At 39.7% G+C, this 22,664-nt stretch overlaps 1 protein-coding gene across 12 annotated transcripts in view; it reads left to right on the plus strand.

Annotated features, from left to right (window-relative positions):
* The window catches only part of LOC134807944 (uncharacterized), a 359,665-nt gene that overhangs the window by 47,276 nt on the left and 289,725 nt on the right, over positions 1-22,664 (plus strand). For 10 of the 12 annotated variants that reach the window (XR_010149620.1, XR_010149618.1, XR_010149616.1 and 7 more), the window contains one exon: positions 5,993-6,055. The exons of the other annotated variants lie outside the window; for them this stretch is intronic. The gene's annotated coding sequence lies outside the window, so the exon portion shown is untranslated. The remainder of the gene's footprint in view (positions 1-5,992; positions 6,056-22,664) is intronic. 12 annotated transcript variants of the gene reach the window in all.

Genomic DNA, 22,664 nt, shown 5'->3' on the forward strand with positions numbered 1-22,664 from the left:
CTACTTGGATTAACTACATTGTGTTCCCATTCTTTCCAATTATCCTCAGTCCTAATCAAAGTTGAAGAAGAAACCAGTAATTTCAGAAGATCTGATTTTTTAAAAAATCTTTCCCAGCAGTCTTTTAAGCTGGCTAGAATTTTGAAGGGCTAAGAAACCAATGGACTCCTTGAACGCTAAGAACACCACCTGAGTCCTTGGTTGTCTCCAAATGGGTAGGAGTTTGGAAACCCACACCAAACTTTTTTGAAATGTCAAAATAAGGCAGAATTTACATGCAATCAATACAGACATAAAGGATAAGGCAAGGCTCATCACAAATCCCCCCTTCAGAGCTTTTCCTGAAATAATTTTTCCATAGTCTCCTATCTCTTTCTCATTCAGAGCCTTCTTGGGTTTGCATTTTTTTTTTGGAAAAAATGTGAGAAATGTTGCCATATTTCCTAAGAGGAACTGAGAAAGATAGATGGTCTCTGCCCCAGCAGGACACCTGGATAACAGTGTTATCTAGAGCCAAAATGGGCTTACATATGCCTGCCTGTTTATTTGTTCTCCTTCTGTTTGGAGACTTTCCCTGATTAATTACTTTCTAGTAATCGAGGCTGCTAACTAATGTCTCATCTGATTAACCTGTAGTTTGGCCCTTAGTCCCAGAGGGTGGGCTGGCCATCCTGCCTGGGGAATGAAGGAGGTCATTGGCCAGGGGCCTCTGGGATGCCAGTTTTGGGCTCGTTTATTTGCTTTAAGTCTTGTTTGCTATTCCTGCTGCAGTGACTGGCGACAGCTTCCCCCAAGTCCCATCCAATCTAATTGGCCTGCTGAAACAGCAGTGAACACAAGATTTAAGAAATGTTTTCTTTGAAAACTTCTGGTCCGACAGACACTTTGAGCTCATATTTCACCCTGTTTCAATTGCACATCATTCCCTGGGACTTTCAGGAGAAATATTGTAAGTGAGTCTTACAGGAGAACTGCTGCTTTGTGGTTTGGGGGTGGGAGTCGGGGGCTGATATGCTAAGGGCTGGAGGGGAGGCTGTGCTGAGGCAGCCCAGCATCTTCAGAATCTAGAGACCATGCCAACGTTAACACATCCAAGGAGGTATTCAGTATCAAAGTCTCCAATATTTGGCTCCATAAACACGATACCGGTTGCAAAAACAAAGCTAAGGAGCTCATGCTGATTACTTCAATAAAAGCTGCTTAATTATGAACGTTTGGGAAATGAAGTTACCAACAGGACCAGGAGTGCTCCAGGGTCCCAGCGTTCCTGCCTCCAGCATCCCACTGTTAAGCCAGATTGTCCACTCAGCTGAAAAGCCTGACATTGAGCAGGGCATGGCCCCAGCCCTGCAGGAGACTACTCCATTGCCAGGGACGCTCCCTCCTACTGAAGTGGCAATGTTCGGGAACTGATTAGTGGTAAACTATCAGACTTTATCAGCACCATTTGCAGGCCATCCAAGGGTTACTTGGGGTGGTGACCACAGCTCCCACAAAACCTGCATTTGGGAAGCCAATTGTTTCTAGGTAGCTAACTGACCTGTTTCTCCCCAGAAGTCAGGATTCCAAGACTAAGCAAAGTGGAACTGAATTCTGAGCAGGGAGCCAGTGGATCTTATTATGACAATAGCATTTCTGGAGTCCTTAAATGAGTTTCTCTTAATAATAGTTTAGGAAACATAATCTTATATTGCTTCTGTATAAGTCTTCCCTCTCTTGTGTGGTTATAGCGAGTTATTTTACATTGAATGGAATAGGTGGCGCTACCCATGTAACAGTTTAATTAACAAAAATCAGGGTTGAATTTGTATATATGAGAAAAGAAATATAAGGATATGCACATTGTTAAGGGGTGAGCTTTTTAGCATAGTGGGTTTTTTTATATATTGATGATTTTTTCTCTGAGAATCAAAAATTTTTATAGTTTTGGTAGAAATCTTTAAACCTTACTCTTATTCATCAGCAGATATTGAATGCAAATTAACCATTCTTGATCAGCCTTGATGATTCTATGCTGTAAAATAGTGAAACCTTCAGAAACTACCAAAGATCCCAACACACCCAATGCAGTAGAGCACAATGACAACCTTTTCATTTATTTTTTCCTTTTTTTTTTTTTTTTTTGAGACAGAGTCTCGCTCTGTTGCCCAGGCTGGAGTGCAGTGGCGTGATCTTGGCTCACTGCAAGCTCCGCCTCCCGGGTTCATGCCATTCTCCTGCCCCAACCTCCCAAGTAGCTGGAACTACAGGCGCCCGCCACCTCACCCGGCTAATTTTTTTTTTTTTTTTTTTTTTGTATTTTTAGTAGAGACGGGGTTTCGCCGTGTTAGCCAGAATGGTCTCGATCTCCTGACCTCGTGATCCACCCGCCTCGGCCTCCCAAAGTGCTGGGATTACAGGCGTGAGCCACTGCGCCCGGCCAACTTCTTCATTTCTTATTTGCAAAGTGGGGATATCACTGCTTCATGGTGTCATGATAATGACAATGTTAATAAATATGATATATGTGAAAATATAGCAAATACAATGTTGCAAATGCTAGCTATATTTTTTCTGTGTCATGTGTTAATATTATAGTTGCTTCTATGAAGATGTTTTTATTGCTGTCTGTAGCTGTTCCCTTATTTTATGCTAGGCAATTTAAGTGAGGACTTGAGGACACAAATCACAGCAAATACACAGATGTTTGAGACAGCTGCCTGTCACTGCAGACTCTGCATGAAAAAGAGAAAAGATCATGGACTTTGGACCCAGATTGTCCTCTTGCAGCCCTCGGTCCATCTCTCATAAATTGTGTGCTCCTGGACAATGTTACTTAATGCTCTTGAACTCAATTTCTCTATTCTATAAAATAGGAGTAATAATGCTTATGTTGACAGTTTTTTTGTGTGAGGCCTAAATTTTGTAGCATAGGCACCCAGAAGGATGTCTGGTACCACTAGGCGTTTGATATTTTAAGTCCTCTCTCTTAATCTTTTTTTTTTTTTTTAATTTTTTTTTGAGATGGAGTTTCACTCTTGTTGCCCAGGCTGGAGTGCAGTGGTGCAGTCTCGACTCACCACAACCTCTGCATCCCGGTTCAAGCGATTCTCCTGCCTCAGCCTCCCAAGTAGCTGGGATTACAGGCATGCACCACCACACCCAGCTAATTTTGTATTTTTAGTAGAGATGGGGGTTTCTCCATGTTGATCAGGCTGGTCTCAAACTCCTGACCTCAGGTGATCTGCTTGCCTCGGCCTCCCAAAGTGCTGAGATTACAGGCATGAGCCACCGTGCCCAGCCAAGTCCTATCTTTCTCAAAAGAATCTTCCTCTAGTAAATTAATTTCTGTGCCTTGGAAAGTTGGGATTACTGACATTCTGAATACTATCAGTCACTTATATTTGTGGCCATTTTTGTGTGTGTGTATGTGTGTGTGTTGAGATTTTGTGTCATAAAGATACTCTGTGCTCTTGTAATGACTGAATATGCTCTTGATTCTGATTTCACCTTTAACAAAACAGCAATAATTATCTTCTTTTACTGAACAAGACAAAGAATAAGTCAATAAGATATTGTAAGTGTTGGAGCAAAGTTCTTGCTACTACCTTTATGCTGCCCAAAGAACATCTGCAACTTCATGGGTTACTAGTGAGATACAGCAGTGAAGGAGGAAGAACCTGGGAACTGTGGGAGATGGGGAAAGGGTGGGAAAGGGGGTTAGTCTGATGTTTTTGGGGTGTGCTGAAGTTAAACCGAGGGCCCTGGGGCATTCACCTGGAGAGCTTGTGCCAATAATTTTGATTTTGCCAAACTTATTAAAAAATTCAAGTGAAAGCTAAACTTTTTATGCATCTTATACAAAGTTAAAATAACACCTTATTTTAAAATTCCTCTGTGTATAGATTTGTTTTCTCTCCAAATGGTCACAGTTACTGAGAGAAACTTAGAAGGTTATTTGAGGTTCACAAGACCCTCTGGGACAAGCCCACTTAATCAGGCCAGCCACTGGGACTTTGAGAAAGACCAGTGTAATGTTGTCACCTGACATGAGTGGGAAAGGGACCCTGAGTGGCTCCCAGGAGCTGTCTGTGCCATTATTAACTGCACATACCAGGATGAATTTGTGGGGACATGAAAAAGGACCAGGCTGGGAATGAAGATGTCTACCTCTTGGTCTAATCTCCTACTATTTGTAGGTCTTGGGATAATTTATTAACTTATTTGAGTGTGTTTTCTCATTTGTTTAATAAGGATAATAATACCAATGCCTTAGAATTATAGGTGGAGATATAAACTCACAATGTAGTGAACGCAAAAATATTTTGCAAAGATTACAAAATACTATATAAAGGATTAATTCATTCTATGTAATTTATTGACATTTAAATCCTTCCGAGATCTGTACATGGCATAATGAATTAGAGCAATGGTGGTCTTGGAGGTCATCTCATTCATAGCTCTAATTTTACATATAGGAAACTGAAGGACAGAAAAAGAGAGAAAGAAACTTGTCCACCGAGTAATATGGCATGCTAGTGCCAAAGCTAAAACTGGAACAAGGGGACTTGACTCCCCTAAGATACTCCCCTCCCCACTTTCATACAACAGTGGCTCTTATAGAAAAGGCATATACATAGTTGAGTTCAACCAAAACAACTTCAGGCGTTGTTGAAATTCAAGGAGAATTAGGTGAGGATGTCAAGAGAATAAATTTTCAGGACAACCTACCTTTCTTGGCAGATTGATGACAAGCTCCACCCTTATAGGGAAGCATATTCTTCAAGGCTCCTGTCTCCATCATCTGAACTCACACATCATTGTAAGGCTTTGGGGACTCTCAGCACACAGGACTTTGAGTTGTTGGTCACTTACAGATAGATCTATGCTTTACCTCCCCGTTTGAAAGAAGGGAATGTGACTGTGATAAGGCCAACCTCTGAGGAAGGACTGGCTCTTAGCTTAGGAGGGTCCCATGTACATAATGTATCTTTTTCCATAATAGGAAGGGCTCTGAAGAGCAAAGTTGGGACAACTTTGTGCTGATGGCTCTTCCTTTCATTCCAGGTTCTGTTCTCCATAATGGACTTGTGGGTTAACCCAGCCCAAGAATCCCAGATTCATGCATCCTAGAGGCCATGCTATAAAATGCAACAAACAGTGGCTAGGCAGTAGGTTTATGGGGTAGTTGGTAGATGTTTTGGTTTTTTTGATGCCATTATAAATGGTATAGCTTTGAAGTTTTAAATTTTCCAGTTGTTTGCTGCTGGATATGGACATGCAATTGATTTTGGTACATTGACCTTACATTTGTGACTTAATTAAATCTACTAATTAGTTCTAGTAGATTTTTCTAGATTTCCTTCATATACCACCACTCTATTTGTTTGAAAATAAGAACATTTTAATTATTTCTTTTTGATGTTTCTTTATTTCTTTTCTTGACTTTTAGCACTATCTAGAACCTCTAGTATAATGTTGAATAGAAGTTGTGAGAGTGGACATCCTTGCCTTCTTCCAGACTTTTGAAGGAAAATATTGACTGTTTCATCATTAAGTGTTATGTTAGTTGCTGGAATTTTTGAAGACTATCTCTTCTATTCCAAGATTGCCATTTTTTTCTAACATGAACCAATATTGAATTTCATTAAATATTTTTCTCTTATCTATAGAGATAACATATTTTTTTCCACCATTATGCTATGAGGTGGTAAATAACCTTGATAGATTTATAAATGTTAATCTAACCTTGCATTTCGGGATAAACCACACTTGATTATTCTTATCTTTATTGTGTTTTGCAAAATTCTTTTAAATAATGCTTTATTTAAGATTTTCAGTATAAGTTCATGAAAACTATTGCTCTGTATTTTTTTGGTGAAGATCTTATCAGATATTTTTATTTAAAGTACTGCTGGCATCATAAAATGAGTTAGGTATACTTCCCCCTCTTTTATCCTCTAAAATACTATGTTTAACATCATCGTTATTTTTTTCCTTACATGTTTGGTAGATTTCACTAGAGAAGCCATCTGGGCCTGAAAATCCTTATAATTAAGAATGTTTTCAAACACAGGTAAGACTTTTAATTTTTTATTTCTTTCTGCACTATTTTGAAAAGTTGTACTTTTAAATGAATATGTCAATTTTCCCTACTTTGTAAAAATTTTTTGGAACAAAGTTGTTTGGAATATCCCCTTTCTATCTTTTTGAAATTTGCAGAATCTTTGTAATGTTTTCCCTTTCATTTCTGATATTGGTAAGTTTGTATTCTCTCTGTTTTAATCTTGATCATTCTTGCTAGAGATTTATTAATTTTTGGCTTTGTTGATTTCTAAAATCTTTGCCTGTTAAATCTGTAAATTGATTTCTATTCTTCTACTAATTTTTCTCCCTTCTACTTTCTTAATGTTTAATGTGCTCTTTTTCTTGTTTCTCTCAGATTTTATTTGCCAAAAAGCATTTTTATTTCACTTTCATTTTTGAATGACATTTTCACTAGACAGTTTTTTCCTTTCCTTTAAACATTTTGAATTTATTATTCAATTGTCTTCTGGCTTTTGTTATTTCTGATTAGGTGGTGGGATTCGTGATAAGGAAATTTGGAAGGGAAATATATGGTTGTATGAATCAGCATGGTTCTAGAGTATGGGGATATTTCAATCCCATGACAATTTACCTCCCAATATGCCCTCTGTAGAGGGAATCTTAGTAATCGAGTAGACAAATGACCCAGTTCATCATTGTTGGCCAGGCTTCTCTTGGGCTCTGCAGTTCTGGCACAGGGGACTCATAAGCAGCATGGGCATGATGGCTGTCGTGGTGATTGTGCATGGACTTACAAACATGACTTCCTTCTACCAGGGCTGGTTTGGCTGCTGCCACTGCTGAGTACTCGATCTTCTAGCAGTGGATGTCAACACTGAGCAGTCACCATGGCATCATATTGTGGATTGGCTGTTGAGAGATTGCTAGCTGTCCATTTGGTAGTAGTTCAATAATAAACATAGAACTCCTTCAGTCACAGCAGGGGAAACAAATTGTCTTCAGTGCAGCACTATCTATGGACTTGCTGAATGCCTGATCACCACCATGAATTATAGTGCTCCATTGCGTCAGGTCAGAGCCTCTGAGAGGCTTTAGAAGAATGTGGGTAACAGGTTGTGCTGCTTATTCTCCACGTGTGTCTCCAGATAGAACTATTTTCTAATCTTCTCTCTTTGCTCTATTGCTCAGAAGGCTGACTCTTATTGACTGCTCCACTGGGACACCTTTCAGCTTTCAGCTGGGTTTTGCCAAGTGCTGGCACCACCAGGAAATGGAGGGTAAGAAGGGAGAGATCTTAGGGCTTTCATTCCAGCTCCTCCCCTGACCCCCATCTCTCAGCTTCTGGTAGTGGCTATGTTTCTCTACATATGATAGCAGCTTCTGGATAATATGTTGAGAATAGACTCTAGGGAGGAAGAACACAGAAAAGAAATTTAGGAGAAATGATGTGGTACCTCTCTCATGTCTACAGTTCTACCTGGATTCTAGAAACCCCTTTCTCTTGGCCTTTTAGGGCCAGAGGTAATAATGGCCGTGGCTGTTGCTACCCCCAATAAACTACCATTTTGGAGTGTATCCCTCCCCAAATGACCTATTCAATAATGCTTTGATTGTGTTACCTTTTTCTTCTAGGACCCTGACTAACACTTAAGTCCAAAACAGAACATCAGGGCAAATTAAGAGCATGTTCCTAAAAGTCTCTGTTTGATGGTAGCTAATAGTAATAGTTAATATATTTTATGCCAACTATGTGTCAGTAACTATACTAAGATAGGCTTTTACATGAATTACCTAATTTAATATTTATAATCCCCCTTAAAACATAATTACTGTAGTTTGTCTCTATTTTACAGATGAGGATACTGAGAGTATAAGTTATGAGAACTTGTGGGGTGGGAGCTAGTCCTGGGCGGCTGGGCTCCAGAGCTCTAACTCCATTCTTTAAACTATGCCACCTGACCAGGCAGCTGGCAAGTGCTTGAGAGCACAGACCTGGGAGCCAAACTGTCTGGATTTCAATATTGGACCTGCTATTTACTTGTTGGCTGACCTTGGACAGAGCTTTCTGTGCCTCAGTTTCATCATGTATAAAGTGGGAAGATAGTTATTCCTGACTCCTAGGGTTGTGATGAGGATGAAATAAATGTCAGTAAAGCACAAAGAACCCCACTTTGGATGTGGCATATGTGCATAAAGGTCCAGAGCATAGTGGTTGACAGCATCCAGGTCTACCTCTGGGTAGGTAGACCTGGTTTGAATACATGCCTTGCTATAGTCAATGTGTTAAAAGAGTGGAACTCTATATGGAACAAGAATTTAAAAAAAATTATTTTCCCCACTATCTCTTCAAGGCCATTCAGTGGGCTATTTTGTCTTGTTTCTGGATAAAGCATTGGACAGGTCTCATATTTTCTGGTCACTGTCAGATAAGGAAAACCGTCTGTTCAATTTTAATCACAAAATAATCTCATTTTAGTAATTAATTTGTTTAGTCCTCTATAATACCCAAATCTTGAATTTCATTTTATATTGAAGTTTCTCCCCTTCCCCAACTCAATAATACTTCAGGCAGGGAAGCCTGCAGTTGGGGGCGGTGGGCCACCATGGTCTTCTTTCTTTCCTATTTTGCGCAACTCTTCCCTCCCACCAAACCCCCTCTCCCATCTGCTTTGGCTCCTCTAGGGGTAAAAAGGAGGGCATGGGAAAGAGTTAAGGAGAGAAAAATGTGCTACTTGGTGAAGCTTGGCATGATCAAATATTGTTACCCTCAGGGCCTGGTGGACATTTGAAGCTTAGTCCTTTTCTTACAGAATGTTTCTTACAGAATGTTTTTACAGATACCCCTATCCTGGGGATCAACTGCTGTTCTCTTAACACAGTTGATGCTCCTCAAAGTGGCCACTTACTACTTAATCACAATGTCTAGCTTTTCTTTAGCCGGCCAGCTCGCTCCCAGGAGGACATGAACATTATTATTATTGGGCATGAACATTATTATTTTTTAATGTAAATAAGAAAATTTGAATGTATAAAATAAATAGTGATTTGTATCCTTGAAAATACACTTGCTAAATCTTTAGTGGGTATCGACTGGTATTTTTGGTCATTAAGGCAATTCATTAGCCAACAGTGATTTCCAAGATCAGCCAGGTTCAAACCACATGTGTCTCTCTTTAACAGAGAAACTGCTTTTATTAATGCCTGATCATTTTCTTGTCAATGAAGTGGTGGGTGCCAGTGACTCAGGACAAGTTACTGGTAGGCACAGATCAGGAATATTTCACCGTGACCTTTGATATGAATTTTTGGTACCCTACAAAGACAAAATATGTGTTTGCTGTTTGCAAAGGAATCCCAGACCTTTATGGGCACTAAGAACTCATAAAGCCAATGAGCCATATATATGAAAATGATCCTTGCATCTAGTCTTCAACAAGCCAGTATCTGCTAATCAATTTGGGAAATAAATATGAGCAAGTAGGGCTTTGGGAGAGTGTGGTGTCTGTTGGTGATTGGGATTTCTCTTGAAATCATCTTGCCTTTCCTTATGCTTTCTCTATGGAAAGACCTGAGTGTCGTTCTAATTTGCTGAACAATAACAAAGTAGGTAGAACAGAAACAAAGGATTGAATGTAGGCTTTCAATTCCTAGTTTTCAAATTTTTAAGTTTTCAGTTATAATCAAAAGATACTTCATAGCACTGTATACTTTTGCTTTTACATATCACAGATGTGTAATAGAATGAGTGACTACCAGAATGAGCATCTTGAATATTTCCTGATATTTCTAAATCAAAATTCAGATGTATTATAATACCACATCTTTTATTTCTTTTTCTTTGTATGTAATAGACTGGAAATGTTGACACTCTCTCTCTCTCTCTCTCTCTCTCTCTCTCTCTCTCTCTCTCTGTGTTTATGAACACTGAGAGAGAGAGAGAGAGAGAAGGTCTGGTATGCAAGTTAGTTCTGTTAAAAAGTTGGCACAGGTGGCTGGGTGCAGTGGCTCATGCCTGTAATTCCAGCACTTTGGGAGGCTGAGGCAGGCAGATCACCTGAGGTCAGAAGTCCGAGATCAGCTTGGCCAACATGGTGAAACCCTGTGTCTACTAAAAATACAAACAATTAGCCGGCATGGTGGCGCGTGTCTGTAGTTCCAGCTACTTGGGAGGCTGAGGCAGGAGAATCTCTTGACCCTGGGAGGCAGAGGTTGCAGTGAGCCGAGATCATGCCATTTCCCTCCAGCCTGGGCAACAGAACAAGACTCCGTCTCAATGGCAGTCTCAAAAAAAAAAAAAAAAAAAAGTTGGCACAGGATTTCTTATGTGGCCTCTAATGTGACTAAGTCTGCCATTCAGACTTTCAACAAATATTCATTGTCTCTCACGTTCCAGAAACTTCACTAGTTTCTGGGCTGACACAGTTAATTAAATGCTGGTCCCCCCAGGTGCTTACATTAGAATGCGATCTCTTCCACTGTTGTATATAGAGCATGGGCCTTGAAAATTATTCACTGTGATATACATTGATGCCCTATTCGGTGCCCAAACAATGAGATAATCCTTGTTTAAATGTTTTTTAGAACTTTCATTTGAAAGTGCTTTTTCATATAACATTCCTGTATGTGGAGAGCTTAGTTTTATGAGGATTGGGGATTTTTCTTATGCAGATTTCCTTTGTAAATTTGGAGTCACTGATGAGGTGGCAAGGGTGGGAGATTTAGTGGATGATGGGAGATGTATACAACTTCTTTGGAAGTTGCCAAAATCAATACAAACAAGATGTTTGCTATCATAGCTTTCAGAATTTGGATCCATAAAAGTATTGTGGTTTTGTCTAGGACCAAGAGGCACTGATTTTTATTTTACTATAATATTGCAAATTGCGCCATTGGCAACAGAACTTATCATACAATTCTTTTGGCAAGATAAAACAAAGTCTGGTTCTACTTCATTCTGAAGTTGGGTTGTCTATGGATTTGGGGTGGATTAGCTCCATTGGTGGGAGTCTAGGAACATTGAGACTTAGCTAAAACTCTGATTCCCAATTAGACATCAATCACTGCCACACAAAAGAAAAGGAGATTCTTCTTCGCCAGTGGATGACACATAACATGGGCCACCATAGCTAAATCATAGCTAAACCTCATCAAGGTTATAAGGAGGATGTGATTATTTGGTTTCTCCAATCACCTCTCCCAAAGGAATAATTCAACATATTTTACACATTGACTTCAGCAGTATGGTTTTCAAAGTTTTTGTGAAGCAAACCTTGAAAGCATACTAGAGAAATACCTAGCAAAATCCAGATCCACTGGCAACTTCTGTCAGAGAGGGTGATTAAGTTTGACCCCAGGGGCTAACTCTGCCTTGGTTCTTCCTGAGAAAAGGAAACGGCATTCTTACAGTGCCAGAACTAGTATACTTATCATCAGGATATGATGATGGTCAGTATTTGGCTCTCCCATCCTGGATATCTTACGTGAATCAAACCTATTTATACTGAGGAGGAGTGGAGTAGTGTTCAAGAAGCAGGCCTCTAGTGTCTACTTTTCCAAATGTTTCCCAAGGTTGTAGACATGCCCTCAGGCATGATTTTTTTCTCGAGCCCTCACAGTTTTTGCAGTTGTCTTGGGTTGAGAAAATGACATTACTCAGCCATAATCAGTTTCTTGCCAAGACCTTCCATAAAATGCATAATAAAGAAACATTTTAAAAACATGTTTATTTGGCCTTTCTTTTTGGTAGAGGAGACACTGAAGGCCTGATTTTTCCAGGAAGATAGGCAACAAGAGGGTGATGGTCTAATGGCCACACTGAATTGAGGTAGGTGGGAAAAACTAATAGATATAGATATTAAGAATTTGCAAAAGAAAGCAGGTAGTTTTTGGCACCAGAGAAGGGAATAGAAGACAAGTGAGAAGTTGGTATGCCATGTGTTCCTATTCAATGCAGTTCTATAGTCTACGGCAGGGCACTCAGGAGACAGAAGCCGGAGGGTGACTTATGGCAATGAAATACTCATTGACTTAGTAATGCCCATTGACTTTGCATGGGACAGGCTGTAGAGGGCTACAGTAGATGATGATATGATACTCTTTCATATATGTGTACACACACAGAGACACACACAATTTTTTGTTATTGTTCCAAACTAAATTATATGTTATGCAGTAAATATAGAGAAAAGGTTCCTGGTTTAGACCTTACCAGCATGAATTACTTTGCAATCATTCCTCTGTGACTGATGATTCATTTTTATCATCTTCCAAAAAACAGCAACCATGCCCATACCCTATTGAGACAAGGCTAAGGGTATATAAGAGTATCTACCATACCATTCCCCAGCCTGGGCCTAATCCAAGGATGCAAGCCACTCCCAATGTGGCATTTCATAAAAATTGCATGTGACACATGGAAGCCCCTCATTAGCAGGTGGTCCCATTGACCAGAATCCCAGCACAGAGGGTAGAAAAGAACTGCAAATGATGCCCCTGCTTCTTGGGTATGGTTTTCCAGAAGAAGCAAAAGCTGTCATTAGCCAGTTGATTCCTTTGTGGGATCCTCTGAAGGCTTGGTGTCCATTTTTTTACTGATCGGACCTAATTAATACTGTTAGGAATCACCACCTTCTCTTTTCACTACAGACCCATAAATCACACATATTCTGGATGGAGACAGTTAGAATTTGCCTATAGTAGGTGTGTGTTTGCTCTAGTGGCTCTTTCTCTCCGTGTGTGTGTGTATGTGTGTGTGTGTGTGTGTGTGTGTGTGTGTGTGTGTGTTTTAAGCAGCTTACCCTCTGGCTTAGCTGAGGCCACAGTTTGAGGAAAGAACTTCTTGAGGAAGTGGAGGTAAGGCATTGAATCTGGAAGAGTTGTGGCTTCTTGGGCAATTACAATTTGTCTCCTAAGCATTTATGTTCATACACATGCTTGGATGTCATCAGTGGGCAGTCTTGGAGTATCCACCACTAGGCGCCATGATGAGAAAGTCTGGAGGTTTTTTGTCATCCTGTAGGCAGATTTTGCCTTTACACCCTAGGTGCCCATAAATGTGTCTCATTATTATAATTGTTTTTACAGGGGCACCAGTAGGCCAATTAGCTCCTCAGAGTGAGCCTCACCAGGCAGTACTGGCTGGGCAGGAAATCCCTGAAAAGTATGGTTGAGCCGGGGTGATGTGTCCTTGCCCTGGGAGACCTGGTTCTGAATCTACTGTTTAAAGACAATGGGAAAAGCAAGGCTAGCTTAATATCTGGATGCGTGGGCTTCTTTCTTTTAAAAACTTTTATTTTAGGTTCAGGGATGCATGTGCAGGTTTGTTATATAGGTAAACTCATGCACAAGGGTTTGTTGTACAGATTATTTCATCACTCAGGGACTAAGCCTAGTACCCAATAGTCTTTTTTTTCTGCTACTTCTCCCACCCTGTACCCTCAAGTAGGTCCCAGTGTTTGTTGTTCCCCTCTTCTTTGGGTCCAGTTGTTCTCATCATTTAGCTTCCAGTAAGAACATGTGGTATTTGGTTTTCTGTTCCTGAGTTAGTTTGCTAAGCGTAATGGCCTCCAGCTCCATTCAAGTTCCTGGAAAAGAGATGATCTCATGCTTTTAATGGCTGCATAGTATTCCATGGTGTATATGTACTCCATTTCCTTTATCCAACCTACTGTTGATGGGCATTTATGTTGATTCCATGTTTTTGCTGTTGTGAATAGTGCTGCAATAAACATTCATGTGTACGTGTCTTTATAATAAAATGATTTATATTCCTTTGGGCGTCTACCCAGTAATGGGATTGCTGGGTTGAATGGTAGTTCTGTCTTTAGCTCTTTGGGGAATTGCCACACTCCTTTCCATAATGGTGGAACTAATTTACACTCTAACCAACAGTGTATAAGTTTAGGCTTTTCTCTACAACCTTGTTAGCATCTGTTATTTTTTGACTTTTTAATAACAGCCATTCTGACTGGTGTAAGATCATATCTCATGGTTTTGATTTACATTTTTCTAATGATCAGTGATATTGAGCTTTTTTTCATATGCTTTTTGGCCTTATGTATGTCTTCTTTTGAAAAGTGCCTGTTTATTTCATGTCCTTTGCCCACTTTTTAATGGGTGGGGTTGTTTGATTTTTTTTTCTTGTAAATTTGTTTAAGTTCCTTTTAGAATCTGGCTATTGGACCTTTGTCAGATGCATAGTTGGCAAATATTTTCTCCCATTCTGTAGGTTGTCTGTTTACTCTGTTGATAGTTTCTTTTTCTGTGCAGAAGCTCTTTAGTTTAATTAGATCCCATTTGTCAATTTTGGCTTTTGTTGCAATTACTTTTGGCATCTTTGTCATGAAATCTTTGCCAATTTCTAGGTCCAGAATGGTATTGCCTAGATTGTCTTCCAGGGTTTTTATAGTTTTTGGTTTTACATTTAAGTCTTTAATCCATCTTGAGTTGATGTTTGTATATGGTGTAAAGAAGGGGTCTAGTTTCAGTCTTCTGCCTATGGCTAGCCAGTTATCCAAATACCATTTATTGAATAGGGATTCCTTTCCCCATTGCTTGTTTTTGTCAGCTTTGTTGAAGATCATATGGTTGTAGGTGTGCAGCCTTATTTCCAAAACCTCTATTCAGTTCCATCAGTCTGTGTATTTGTTTTTGTACTGTTACCACGCTCTTTCGGTTACTGTAGCCCTGTAGTTTAGTTTGAAATCAGGTAATGTGATACCTTCAGCTTTGTTCTTTTTGTATAGGATTACCTTGGCTATTTGGGCTCTTTTTGGGTTCCTTATGAATTTCAAAACAACTTTTTTCTGGTTCTGTGAAGAATGTCATTGGTAGTTTGGTAAGAATACCATTGAGTCTGTTAATTGCTTTGGGCAATATGGCTGTTTTAACAATATTGATTCTCTCTATTCATGAGCATGGAATGTTTTTCCATTTATTTGTGTCATCTCTGGTTTCTTTGATCAGTGTTTTGTAATTCTTATTGTAGATATCTTTTACCTCCCCGATTAGCTGTATTTCTAAATATTTTCTTCTTTTTGTGGAGGCCTGGCCTTCTTTACTTTGTGTCATGATCCTTTGTTAATCCACCTAAGAGAAGAGAATGCAGACACCAACCTACTTTGGATGACACAGGTGTGCAAACTAACTCTTTCCCCCTTCTTTCCTGACATATCTTTGATGATCTTGGGCATGTTACCTAGGAAGAGTCAGGAGGGCAAACTGTAAAGTCCACCTTACAATAGTTCATTTCTTGAAATAATCTTTATGCATGTATTTTGGACAACCTCTCATAGAGTGGCTGACTCATTCATTATTCAGTTATTTTTTTCCTTTTTGGACAGATACTATCTGAAAGACAAGTCAAGCTTCTGAAAAGTGACTTCCAAATTATAAAACAATTTCTGATTTGAACAAAGTTGTACTTAGGAAAGCCCGTTCTTTCTTGTCTTCTACCATACATCTTTGGGGAAGAAATGAGGAGCCAGTTGCCACATGGCCCAGCTCAGCCCAATCCATTTTGAAGCAGGTGCTCTGGATGAAAGAATAGCCAGAAATGAAGGCTGTGACATGTGTAGTGCTATGACACACATACACATGGGATGCACTGGGGACTTGTTTTCCAAATAATGGGCCCTTTATCCCTCCTGACCAAGACAGGACTCTTGGGAAGATGCCTCCTTGAATACAATTAGCATATGGAACACTTTGCTTCTGGACCATTGGTATTTTTTGGGTCATAGCAATTTGTATTGAGTGGGGAGGACTCATACCTTTGTAGGTGCAGACCAGAAGATCGACCCACTGATCTGCATTTATTAAGCAACTACAGCAAAGCAAGCAGCATGTGAAACATTGTGGGAGTGCATAGGCATGAGGCGCAAGGCATGAGTCTGCCTTCAGGTGGATAGGTCAGTCTGGAAAATAGATAAGTGAAAACAACAGTGCAAGTACCTATTCAGTCCCTGGCAAAAGAGAGGATGGATCAATGGAGATAGCAATGGTCAGGGATGACTTTGCAGGAAACTGGGTCCAAGGGTGGTAAAGGAATGAAACAGAAGAGAAGGACCTTGCCCCCTTATGCAGATGGGTAATGATGGAACATGGTGGGGCCTGAGATTCTCATCTGAAATCGGCACAAGCACCTAGTTTTCCAGGAGAGTGTTCATCTGAGGGCTACCTTCCCTGCAGTGGCAGAAGAATGGCTTTAAAAATGAACATTGTGCTTTTTAACTGGGTGCTTTGCCTCCGTGGGTTTAGAGAATTCCTAGGGATCAGAGACTCAGGAGCCACTCTTACTGCTCACCTTGAATTGCCACTTTTGAGCTTTCCAGGGTTTTCTTTGACCATTTCAATGACAAAAGAAAATTATGGTGGAGGTGGGAAGTATATTTTTAGAATAAAAGATATTTTAAAAATGAGACAAAACTGCAAAATTTTGAAATTTGACAGAAGCAGACAACATTCTCCATTCCTATGATAAAACTCTGTCCAGTTTCTTGGCCCTTTGAATACCACAGATAAGCTTCCGTTTTTGGCCAGAGGGGAAGGGGCTCATGCAGAGATCTGCAGAGGCTCAAAGTGACACCTGTGCAGAGGCTGCCAGTGCTGTGGTATTGCAGGCCCAGATTCCCTTCTTTTACCTTAATTAGCTGGATGTATAGTATTTGGCTCCAGAAAACCCAGTTTTTAATGCCAGCTTCGACCATCTTACTTGCTGTGTAACCTTATGGAAGTGAGTCCACCTCTCTGAGTATTTGTTTCCTCATTTGTACAACCAGCCTGAACACTATCTAAACTCTCATAGGTTTCATGAGGTTGTTTGTTTTGTTTTGCTCTATTGTGGGTCAAGTTCAGTGAGAGAAGCCAGGTACAAGGAGTGGAGCTTGCAGTCGAATTAAAAAACAATCAAAGCAATAATTTTAATGCAACATGAGGAATGTGAGAAAACTGTTAAAAGTGATTTAATAAATGCATATGTGCATAGTGTTCAATAAAGCCTGAGGGAAAGATGTGGTGTAGGCAGAAACAACGAGGCAAAGCTTATGTGAAGTGGTGCTTCATCTGAGGATGGAAGGTGAGGAGTCAGGTCAGGGAAACACAGTGGGAAGAACATCAATCTAGAGAAGCTTCAGTGTTTGGCTTATTTCACTTAGCACAATGTCCTGCAGGTTCATCCATCTTGCTGCAAATGGCAGGGTTTCCTTCTTTTTTTATGCCTGAGTAATATTCCATTGCATATGTACACCGTATTTTCTATATCCATTCATCTGTTAATAGACTCATAGAAGCAGAGAGTAGAATGGTGGTTTTCCAGGTCTCGGGGCTGGAAAAAAAAGGGGCATATTGGTCAAAGGGTACAAAGTTTTAGTTATAAAATGAATAAGTTCTGGGGATCAAATGTACAACATGATGATTATAATTAATAATACTGCATTGTTTACTTGAAATTTGCTGAGAGTAGATCTTAAGTGCCCTCACCCACACATATGCACACACATGTTATAATTATGTGTGGGGAAGGATGTGTTAATTGCTAATAGTTTGCTTGTGGTGGTCATTACATAACATATACATATATCGAATCATGTACACTTTGAACATATACAATTTTTATTTGTCAGTTATATCTTAATAACTCTGGAAAAAATAAAGAGAAGGTTCTGTCTGAATAAAAGTATAGAAATGTGGAGGCAGCTGGGCATGGCTGAAGCATACCATGCGGGTATAGGTGGGTGGGCCGGGTGGGAAGGTGAGTTGGTGGCTTGCCTCATGGAGCAGGGCGTCAGACTCTGAAGACATCAAGCTTCTTCTCAGCCACATCTCTCCTGCTCAGCTTTTCTGAAATCTCACCATTCGCCCACACTCTCTAGCCACCTTCTCTGTCCTCTTTTCTTCAGAGAAGCTCTCACCATTGGAAATTAAATTTAACTTTTAATTTAAATGTCTTATTCAATGTACCAGAATTTCCAGGACACAGCTAAAGCAGTGTTAAGAGGGAAACTTATAGTATTAAATGCCCACATCAGGAAGCTAGAAAGATCCCAAATCGACACCCTAACATCACGATTAAAAGAGCTAGAGAAGCAAGAGCAAATAAATCCAAAAGCTAACAGAACACAAAAGATAACTAAGATCAGAGCAGAACTGAAGGAGATAGAGATATGAAAAACCCTTCAAAAAAGCAAGGAATCCAGGAGCTGGTTTTTAAAAAACTTAACAAAATAAATAGACCACTCACTAGACTAATAAAGAAGAAAAGAGAGAAGAATCAAATAGACCCAATAAAAAAAGATAAAGGGGATATCACCACTGACCCCACAGAAATACAAACTACCATCAGAGAATACTATAAACACCACTGTGCAAATAAACTAGAAAATCTAGAAGAAATGGATAAATTCCTGGATGCATAAATCCTCCAAAGACTAAACCTGGAAGAAGTCAAATCCCTGAATAGACCAATAACAAGTTCTTAAATTGAGGCAGTAATTAATAGCCTGCCAACCAAAAAAAGCCTAGGACCAGATGGATTCACAGCTGAATTCTACCAGTGATACAAAGAGGAGCTGGTAGAATTCAGAAATTATTCCAAACAATTGAAAAGGAAGGACTCCTCTCTAACTCATTTTATGAGGCCAACATCATCCTGATAACAAAACCTGGCAGAGATACAACAATAACAAAAAACTTCAAGCCAATATCCCTGGTGAATGTCGATGTGAAAATCCTCAATAAAATACTGGCAAACCAAATCCAGCAGCACATTAAAAAACTTACACACCCCGATCAAGTTGGCTTCATCCCTGGGATGCAAGCCCTGTTCAACATATGCAAACCAATAAATGTAATCCATCACATAAACAAAATCAATGACAAAAACTACATGATCATCTCAACAGATGCAGAAAAGGCCTGTGATAAAGTTCAATATCCCTTCATGTTAAAAACTGTCAATGAACTAGGTATTGATTGAACATGCCTCAAAATAATAAGAGCTATTTATGGCCCAGCACAGTGGCTCATGCCTGTAACCCTGGCACTTTGGGAGGCCGAGGTGGGTGGATCACGAGGTCAGGAGATCAAGACCATGCTGGCTAACATGGTGAAACCCCGTCTCTACTAAAAATACAAAAAAAAAAAAAAAAAAAAAATTAGCCGGGCGTGATAGCAGGCACCTGTAGTCCCAGCCACTCGGGAGGCTGAGGCAGGAGAATGGCGTGAATCCAGGAGGTGGAGCTTGCAGTGAGCCAAGATCGTGCCACTGCACTCCAGCCTGGGCAACAGAGTGAGACTCCATCTCAAAAAAAAAAAAGAGCTATTTATGACAAACAGCCAATATCATACTGAATGGGCAAAAACTGGAAGCATTCTCTTTGAAAACTGGCACAAGACAAGGATGCCCTCTCTCACTACTCCTATTCAACATAGTATTGGAAATTCTGGCCAGGGCATTCAGGCAAGAGAAAGAAATAAAGGATATTCAAATAGGAAGTCAAACTGTCTCTGTCTGTAAATAACGTGATTCTGTATTTAGACAACCCCATTGTCTTGGCTCAAAAACTCCATAAGCTGATAAGCAACTTCAGCAAAGTCTCAGGATACAAAATCAGTTTGCAAAAATCACAAGCATTCCTATACACCAACAACAGACAAGCAGAGAGCCAAATCATGAATGATCTCTCATTCACAATTGCTACAAAGTGAATAAAATACCTAGGAATATAGCTAATAGGAGATGTGAAGGACCTCTTCAAAAAGAACTACAAACCACTGCTGAAGGAAATAACAGAGAACACAAACAAATGGAAAAACATTCTATCCTCATGGATAGGATAAATCAATTTTGTGAAATTTCACAATCAATATTGTGAAAATGGCCATACTGCCCAAAGTAATTTACAGATTCAATGCTATTCTCATCAAATTACCATTGACATTCTTCACAGAATTAAAAAAAAACTACTTTAAGTTTCATATGGAACCTAAAAAGAGCCTGTACAGCCAAGATGATCCTAAGCAAAAAGCAAAAAGAACAAAACTGCAGGCATCACGCTACCTGACTTCAAACTATACTGCAAGGCTATAGTAACCAAAACGGCATGGTACTGGTAACAAAACAGACATATAGACCAATGGAACAGAATGGAGACCTCAGAAATAACACTATACTTCTACAACCATCTGATCTTCGATGAACTGGACAAAAACAAGCAATGGGGAAAGGACTCCCTATTTAATAAATGATGCTGGGAAAACTGGCTAGCCATATGCAGAAAACTGAAACTGGACTCCTTCTCTATACCTTATACAAAAATTAACTCAAGATGGATTAAAGACTTAAATGCAAAACCCCAAACCGTAAAAACCCTGGAAGAAAACCTAGGCAATACCATTCAGGACATAGGCATGGGCAAAGACTTCATGACAAAAATGCCAAAAACAATGGCAGCAAAAGCCAGAATTGACAAATGGGATCTAATTAAACTAACGAGCTTCTGCACAGAAAAAGAAACTATCATTGGAGTAAACAGGCAACCTACATAATGGGAGAAAATTTTTGTAATCTACCCATCCAACAAAGGTCTAATATCCAGAGTTTGCAAGGAACTTAAACAAATTTACAAGAAAAAAAAACCCCATCAAAAAGTAGGCAAAGGATATGAACAGACACTTCTCAAAAGAAGATATTTATGCATCCAACAAACATATGAAAAAAAGCTCAACATCATTGATCATTAGAGAAATGCAAATCAAAACCACAATGAGATACCATCACACACCAGGCAGAATGGTGATTATTAAAAAGTCAAGAAACAATAGATGCTGGTGAGGCTATGGAGAAATAGGAATGCTTTTATGCTGTTCTTGGGAATATAAATTAGTTCAAACATTGTGGAAGACAGTGGGGCGATTCCTCAAGGATCTAGAACCAGAAATACCATCTGACCCAGCATTCCCATTACTGGGTATATACCCAAAGGAATGTAAATCATTCTGCTATAAAGACAGATGCACACGTATGTTTATTGCAGCACTATTTACAATAGCAAAGACATGGAACCAACCCAAATACACATCAATGATAGACTGGATAAAGAAAACATGGTACATATACTCCATGGAATACTATGCATCCATTAAAAGGAAAGAGATCATGTCCTTTGCATGGGCATGGATGAAGCAGGAAGCTGTCATTCTCAGCAAACTAACAAGGAACAGAAAACCAAACACTGCATGTTCTCACTTATAAGTGGGAGTTGAACGATGAGAACACATGGACACAGGGAGGCGAACGACATAACACCAGGGCATGTCAGAGGGTAGGGGGAGAGGGGAGGGAGAGCATTAGGAAAATAGCTAATGCATATGGGGCTTAAAACCTGATGGTGGGTTAATAGGTGCAGCCAATCACCATGGCGCATATATACCTATGTAACAAACCTACATGTTCTGCACTTGTATCCCGGAACTAAAAGTAAATTAAAAAAAAATTCTTATTCATAAATGAAAACAAAAATTAAATGTCTTCTTTACTAATGTCCCTCAGTGTCTGTACATGTAGTTGGCATACAGGAGACACAATTATTCTCCTATGAAGACAGTATTATTGGGCGCCTACATCCTAGATTTTAAGAGATGCTCTAAGACACATAGTCAGTGTCCCTGGGTCTATTGTAGACAGGACAGGAAGCATTCACCTTGTCCTTTGCTGCAAAGCCCTTCGAGGTTAGAAACTGAATGTGTTTTAGGGAATGATAGAATAAATGTCTATTCCTCTTTTGGCTTCTGCAACGAAGAAAGGCAGAGGGGGAAGTGGTCAACTCATAGGACCTAAAGAGTAGATAAAAGGAATATATAGCCTCTCTATTTTTGTCACAGAGTCCTTTATGATTTTAGCAGTGGAATAGATGTCTGCTTTGAGCACCTGGTATGTCCTAAGGTTTGACATGCCTCCTTTACTCTGCCGCATCGTAAAATGCCACAATATGTTAGGTTAAAGTGGCTTCACCAGATGTATCCCAATTAAGTTCATTTCCACTTTCATTTGTAGTAGCTGCTACTGTCATATTTTATGCTTCCTTTGGGAAGGAATATACTGAAGGACTCAAGTGGCTATTTGAATTTTCTGACCCCTCTGAAATTGCCAAGTTATAATGGAATAAGAGAGGAAACATTTGGCATCTTTACTACTCCAAGAAAGTTGGTGGCACATACTTTCAGTGAGAACTTTATCGAATTTCAATTACACCTGCCTTCTGTAATAACTGCAATCCTAGAAAACATGTTAATTGAGTCTTAGTTTTTCCATTGACTTTTTTCTGTGTGTGTGACAGTGTCTTGCTCTGTCATCCAGGCTGGAGCTCAATGGCGGAATCATAGCTCACTGCAGCCTCAAACACCTGGGCTCAAGCAATCCCCCACCTCAACCTCCTGAGTAGCTGGGACTATAGACACACACCACCACCCCTGGTTAATTTTTAATATTTTTTTTTTTTGTAGAGATGAGGTCTGACCATATTGACCAGACTCGTCTTGAATTCCTGGCCTCAAGTGATCCTCTTTCCTCAGCCTCCCAAAGTGCTGGGACTACAGGCATGATGAGCCACAGTGCCTGACCTCCACTGACTTTTATTCAA

This window comes from Pan troglodytes, chromosome 12 (genome assembly GCF_028858775.2).
Source record: "Pan troglodytes isolate AG18354 chromosome 12, NHGRI_mPanTro3-v2.0_pri, whole genome shotgun sequence".
NCBI classification, from domain to species: Eukaryota; Metazoa; Chordata; class Mammalia; order Primates; family Hominidae; genus Pan; species Pan troglodytes.